Here is a 7772-nt window from a genome sequence, read left to right as displayed (position 1 = left end):
TGCAATAGCCAAAAGGTGGAAGCAACTCCTGTGTCTATCAATGAATGAATGGGTAAATGAAATGTCCGTCTACACAATAGTACATTATTCAGCCTTAAAAGGAAAAGAAATTCTGACACAGGCTTAAATATGGATAGACCTTGAGGATATTAAGCTAAGTAAAGTAAACTAGTCACAAAAAGATGAATACTATATGATTCCATTTATATGAGGTATTTAAACTAGTCAGACATATATATATTTGCGTGCAAATATATATTTATATATATCCACAAAACCTTCACCACTATCAAGATAGTAAATGTATCTACTGCCCCCAAAAGTTTCTTTTTGCCCTTTTACAGCCTCTTCCTTTTCGCCTCCCCACACTCCTCCCTGAGAAACCACCAGTCTACTTCATGCCACTATATTTAATTTGCTTTATCAGACTTGTATATACATGGAAGCATGTAACATGTCCTCTTTTCTCGTTTGGCTTCTTTTACTCTGTTTAATTATTTTGAGATAATTATATTTTGCTGACAATTACAGTTTGCTCCTTTTCCTTGCTGTATAGCATTCCATTGTATGGATGCACCTCAATTTATCAGTTCATCTATCGATAGATATTTGGGTTGGTGCCTGATTTAGGCTATTAAGAATAAAATATCTATGAACATTCACATACAAGTCTTCGTATGGGCATGAGTTTCATTTTCCCTTGGGTAAGTCTTTGGGAGTGGAATGGCTGGCTTATACAGTATGTGCATGTCTACATTCTCCTATACAGTTCACAGGACACTGATTCAGGTTGCATGGCAATGTACTGAATAATTTTTAGTGTAAGTATGTCCCAAATAATACATGCATTTGTAGTTTATGTGAAATTCAAATTTAGCTGAGTATCCTATATTTTTATTTACAAAATCTGAAAGTTCTAGCTCTCTCTGAATTCTTTGAGGTCTCAGCTCAAATGTCATCTCCCCAGATAGTTCTTCACTGAGTCCATCCCCACCTAGTACTGTTCCTAGCACCTTATCCAGCTTCATTTTTTCCTGTTGCTTCTCACAACCTAACTCTGTACATCAATTTCTTTGTTCATTTTCTATTTCTCCCCACTACTGCTGCACCAGCAAAACAAGGTTAAGGATGTTGACTGCTTGTTCTCTGATTTATTCCCAGCACTTAAAAGAGTGCATGGTACACAGTAGACATTCAAATAGTATTTTAAATAAATCTAAATCCCAGCTTCCTCATGTTACACCAAAGCCCACAACCCCTGTTGGTAGTTTGAAACTAAGAACAACTGAAGGCTTTCCAGATCATGTGCACGCATGTGTGTCCAGGCAGCTGCATCCAAGGACATAACTAACAGCTAAGCCCCCCTGGATCTATGCATTACTTGGTCAGCACATTCTCTTCTCAATAAAGTGGCTCAGAGCCCAGGGAAGTTTTGCAATCCTCACCACACCCCATGTGAAAAATGTCTTCTAATCATTTCAGTTTACAGATGGATTCAAGGCACAGAGCCATTCAGGACAGATCAAGGTTGGGCGTGAGGCTGGCTTTGTTTTGCAAAGTGGATGGTAACCAGGACCCAAAACAGGGATCAAGAGAAGAAGTGCATTTGTAGGTAGAAGGATGAAAGCAGTAACCTGAATGTAAAAGGACTTGAGACCCTGCAGTTTGGGGGCTGGGTTGAGGAGAGAGATCTGGGCTACAATTGACACACCCTGTGGTGGCTGGGCTGTGGCCTTAGCTGAATTGTCTTGAAATAAAGTTTAGTGAGGAAAGCAGGCGAGGACTATCCACACCTTTTTTGTAATGTATAGGTTCCATTGGAAGTAATTATCAGTTTAGGCTTATCTCAACTGAGTATGTGAGAAAAATTTACCGTGATGGCCTAAATTAATAATATTTTTCTTCCATAACTGAGGATGGACCATTATGGTTCAATAATTTCATTAAAAACCCAGGTTCCTTTTGTCTTGCCTCCTCATCTTCCATTGTGTAAGGCTCTCTTCCTTCTGGTCACAAGATAGCTGCTGCACTTCCAGGCATCACATCCATGTTTCAGACAGAAAAAAAGTGTAAAAGTCCAAATTTCCTCATAAAGCTTTGCTTTTTATTCAAGAATAAATGCCAAGATAATTTTTGGCATGATTCATTGGCCAGAACTAGCTCGTCTGCCCCATTCATGCAACTGCAAGGGAATTCTAAGGAGGTAGATATTTTTAACTGAGCAAATTGCTGTGCTAAAAAAAATTAGAGTGTGTTATTTAAAAAAAAATTAAAAAGTGTAGAATGGATGTTGAGTAGGCAATCGGAGTGCTTGGAACAGTCAGTGATAAAATGGGAAGAGAACTTAGGAAATAATCGGGTATAAATAGGGCTCCAGAAGCCATAAGTGTGACTAGAAGGAGGGCTGAAGACTTTTTCACCTTAATATTCAAGGTCTGGAGAAGAGTGAAGAAGGATATTAAAATACCCCTCTTCTCTATCAAATGCCTAATATGGGCTAGACGGCACACCAAGCCTTTTTCTAACTAGTTTTCTAAAACCCTCACCACCATCCACTGATGTAGACATTATCATACCCTTTATATAGGTGGCAGAATGAAGCTTTTCAGGAGTTAACTAACTCTTGTCACTGCTGCAGTTTCTTGAAACTGTTCATTTATTTATTTGAACATGTAGTAAATTTACTTGATATAAAGATCCAAAGAAATAGAATATTTGTTAAAGAGTGAATTTTTGTGCCTATCCCTGTGTCTCGCCTACCTAGGTCACCTTCCCAGAGACAATTACTACTAACAATTACAGTCCATCTTCTTTATTTGCAGATTTCATATTTGTGAATTTGCCTACTCACAAAAATGCATTTTTAGTCCCCAAATCAAATCAATATTCATTGACTTTTCAAAGCCATTCATTGATGTGCATTAATGAAAAATTTGAGCAATTCCACGTGAACATTCCTAGCTGAGTTTGGACAAGGTAATGATGCTCTTCCGTCTTGTTTCAGTTCTCATACTATAAACAAGTGCCCTTGTAGCAACCTACTTAGTGCCACATTTTCGGGGGAGTTTTTGTAATTGTTATTAGAGATTAGCCTGTTGAAAATGTCCTCCAAGCATAGAGATGAAATACTGGCTAGTGTTCTCAAGTACAAGAATGCTGTGATGTGCCTTATGGAGAAAATGTTTTAGATAACATTTCTATATATTTCTATAACTATAACTCATTCAGGCATGAGTTATAGTGCTGTTGGCCATGAGTTCAATTTCAATGAGTCAACCATGTATTTTAATAAGGTGCCTTTAAATAAAACTCATATAAAACAAGTTTATATGTAGATCGGTTGATGAAAATGTGATTCGGTATTGGCTAAATCAGCATTCACAGTGGCTTTAGAGAACACGACTACCACCTATAACAGGAATTGACCATATATATCTTTGTAGAGATGTTCTGAGCATGTACCAGCTTACATATCTCTTTCTATTTGCTTATACCTTCCATACTCATATAAATGTGTGCACATTTTAGACACTATTGTGCATGTTGATTTTTATACCTGGCAATATGTCTTGGTGACTGTCTTCTGTTAGTTTTGCCCTCTAAGAAATAAACACTGAAATAGCATTAGATATAAAAGAGATTTCTTTGGGGAAGACCTGTGAGGGAAAATCGAACAGGAAGATTGGGGAGTCTAGGACAGCCGTTGAATTCTGATGCAGGCCTGACTCTGAGTAAAGAAGAGAGTGGATTAAGGAAGGTTGGGTGGAAAAGTCCAACTTGCTGTATAGTTCTAGGAAGGTTCAAGAAGGCTGTTGGGACGGTCCTCTAGCTAAAGTCACCTGCCTGAGGAGTTCCGTGTCTCCCAGGAGTGGGTATGCATTGGTATTCCCACTGGGTGCAGCCTGGGGGGCAGTATGACTTTGGTGCCATTGCAGTGATGAATTTCAGAATGCAACAGCTGAGGCTGTTGGCCAATGGTGCTCACTGTGGGAAGAGATCTGAGAAGTGCCAGCTCATGACTGCCATATCCTCTGTTGCTACAGTTGTGCTACTTCATTAATTTTAATAACTAAAAAAGATTCTGATGAATGGGTTTATCCATGTTGATTGAACCAGTTCTGATGAGTGGGCATTGGGGAATTTCTAATCTCTTGCTGTTACAAACAACACTACGGTGGAAAACATTATACACAAGTCCTTTTTCAAGAGCGTGTCTGCTACGTGACAACTCAAAGAGGAATCATTGCAGCAAAGCATATCTGAATTTGTAACTTTAACAAATATCATCAAATTGTTCTTCAGAGTATGTACCGTTACAGGTCACCCTCCTCCAACCCAACCATGCATGAGAGTAACTGACTCCTACACTTTCACCAACACAGTACATGATCAAGTTTTTAATCTCTGCCTACCTGCTGAATGGGAAATGGTATGCTGAGGTTTTATTTGGGGTTTCTTTTATCATGGCTGAAGTTGACCATCTTTTCATACATATGAGAGACTATTTGTGTTTCTTTTCTGTGGACAATTGGTATTTAAATTTGCTTGAGCTGTATGCTATCCATTCCTTCACTTGAATTTAAACCCTAGAATGACAAAGGCTATGCCTGATTCTACTTACTGTGATACGCCAACGTCTAGAACATGCCTGGCTCAGAGTTGGGGGATTGCATGGACAACCACAAGGCTGGCAAAGAGCAGTGCTGGAAATCGAACCCAGTTTGCTTGGTCCCCAGTGTACTGCCAGGCACAGGGTACCAGGTGGTTTATATCAAACATCCTTTTTGTCTCTCACTGCCTTTGTATGCATCGTTTCCCTATCTCGGCCCATGATAAGACCATGGCTCTGAAGGTAACAAGAAGTATCAACCTTCATGTCACATGAATCTGGAATAGAGAAACATGCATTTGAGCTAAGGATGAGTGGGTTGGAAAGTTGGTGTAAATCAAGACAGAACAGTTTGAGTTTTAACAGATGGCCTGGTTTCCAGAGGCAAATTCAGCTCATCAACCTACCCTGGGAATTTCCTCTGGGCTGAAAATCTAGGTTTGATTCCAAGAAATATATACATTGCAGTGTGATTAAGCAAGAGAGCAGTGTTCTTGGAGCCACAGCACCATGTGGTCAGTATTTGGGAGACATCCACTTCCTGACAGTAAACAGATTTAAATGCACCATCTGTTTTGCAGTTATTTTTCTGGACCCGTTTTTAGTCAGCTTCTCTCTCTAATTTTCAGGTCTGACAACCTTTTTTTCTTTTTCTTTTTGTTCCTTAAAATGACATAAACCAGTATTTGCTATTTTTTTTTTTTATGTACCAGGCTTGATTATTTTGAGTTCATTTATATACCTTCATTTGTTCCATAAAATTTAATAACCAACACTTTTTTTTCTGTTGATTTTGTCATCAGTCACAATGAATAAGAACTTACAAAACAGTGTTTAATTTTTCCTTTAACTGGCGGAGGGATATATATATATTAGAGACATAAAAAAGAAAATTGATATGCAGGAGATGAGCAAAATTTAATCATTTACTCTTAAATTCTGTTAACTTTGCATAATTCCATTTATATTTCTCCTTTAGGACATCGGAAAATTCCTTTGGGCAACTTCTTACAAGAGGGTCATTTATTAAGGTATGTGTCTCATGACCATTTGACACTTTAGGGCAGAAAATATGGAGGCCTTGGAAATCTCTTTTGTTCATCCTGAGAACTCTTGGATGTGTGCAAATTTCCAGTGATAATAGAATGAATGAGCTCAGTTTTGGGATTCCGTTCACAGAGGCTTTATGAAACTTGAAAAGTTGATTTTTAAAAACATTTATTTTCCATTATTTTTATTTTTCACTGTAAAAGTGCTGCTTGTTTGCATAAGGAAAGTCAATTCCCCTCAGCATTCTACATCCATGTTAAAAGACTTGCTATCCGTTCTGTTAGTCTTTCTGTTTCTGTAGCTGCCTCATGTCCTGCTGTGGTTTTTCTAAATATATACTGAAAACTGGTCCTCATCCAGTGCCTAACTTCTCTATTTTTAATTCCATAGACCCCTTGCTGATTCCCACCCAGCGCAATTTGGGGAAGTCACTTTGTCAGCCTGTGCCATAGGGTTTATCAACCTGTACCACATGCAGGTTTCCGCCACCCTCCTTCATTCATGCTATCAGTCAATTTTTATTATATGCCACATGTCATAGGCCACTGCTTTCACAATTTCCAGGAGACCACATCCCCTGAGTATCAGTCCTGAACTGCTATTATCATTTCCATCCTCAATCGCACACTTGGAAATTTCCACAGGGTGGATTGGACCATGGACCACATCGGCATCTGACATCTGTTATGAACTTGGCATCCCAACCGAAATTTTTCCTTTAACATTCTTTTGGGGGAACCACTGTGTCTCCAAATTAACTATTGAATGCTTATTTGCCGAAAGCCAATTTTCCAAATGATCACATTGTTGAAATATCCCAATTCGCTGTCTTGTTCCAAGGTTTTTCTTAGAAAATCAAGTTGAAACATCTCACTTATTTGAATCAACAATACCACTTATGAATATCTTTGGGGCATTTACTCTAGGCCAGGTGCAGTTCTCATGTTGAAATTAAAATAGTAAGACAGCATAAATTCTCATTCTACAGAGTGTCCAACCAAGTGGAGGAGATAGTCAAGAAGTACACAAATAGGGTAGAAGACCTAAATAAAATTTCTCCAAAGAAGAAATACAAATGGTCAATAGACATATGAAAAGATTCTTAAGATCACTAATCTTCAGAGAAATGCAAATTGAAATCACAATGAGATATCACCTCACACCTATCAGAATGGCTATCATCAATAAATCAAAGAACAAGTGTTGGTGAGGATGTGGAGAAAGAGAACCCTCATACATTGTTGGTGGGATTGCAAATTGGTAGAGCCGCATGGAAAATAGTCTGGACGTTTCTCAAAAAATGAAAAATGGATCTACCTTTTGACCCAGCAATTGCACTTCTGGGTATTTGTCCAAAGAAAATCAAAACAATAATTCGTAAAGATCTATGCACCCCTGTGTTCATGGCAGTACAATTTACAATAGCCAAGATATGAAAGCAACCTAAATGCCCATCAACAGACAATTGGATAAAGAAGTTATGGTTCACATATATGATGGAATATTACTCAGCCATTAAAAAAGTGAAATCCTACCATTCACAACAACACAGATAGACCTAGAGGTTATCACACTGAGTGAAGTAACTCAGACAGAGAAAGATAAATATATGCTTTCACTTATATGTAGAATCTAAGGAATGAAAAAAACTAATCAAAAACACACTCATAAATATAGAGGACAATCTGGTAACAGCCAGAGGGTAAAGGGTTAGGGGCTGAGATAAAGGGGTGTAGGGTTAAAAAAGTATAAATTGGTGGTTAATAGATGGTCACAGGGATGGGGAGCACAGCATAGAGAATGTAGTCAACAGTAGTGTAATGGCTAGGTGTAGAGCCAGAGGAGAGAAAGAGCAATTGGGAGACCATTTCATAAACTACATAAATGTCTAACCAGTGTACTGTATACCTGAAACTAATAAAATAAAAACTTTTTAAAGTACACAAATAAATATATAATACATTAATAACATTAGGTAGTCATAAAAAATATAGTGTGAGGTAGTGAAAGAAGGCAGACAATAAACAGTATAATTAATGTAGTATAATAATATATAATGTAGTATAATATATGATACACATAGTGGTATAGTATGTGATATATGATATAACAT

Source organism: Rousettus aegyptiacus, unplaced genomic scaffold (assembly GCF_014176215.1).
Source record: "Rousettus aegyptiacus isolate mRouAeg1 unplaced genomic scaffold, mRouAeg1.p scaffold_m13_p_14, whole genome shotgun sequence".
NCBI lineage: Eukaryota > Metazoa > Chordata > Mammalia > Chiroptera > Pteropodidae > Rousettus > Rousettus aegyptiacus.
This window is presented reverse-complemented; position numbering follows the sequence as displayed.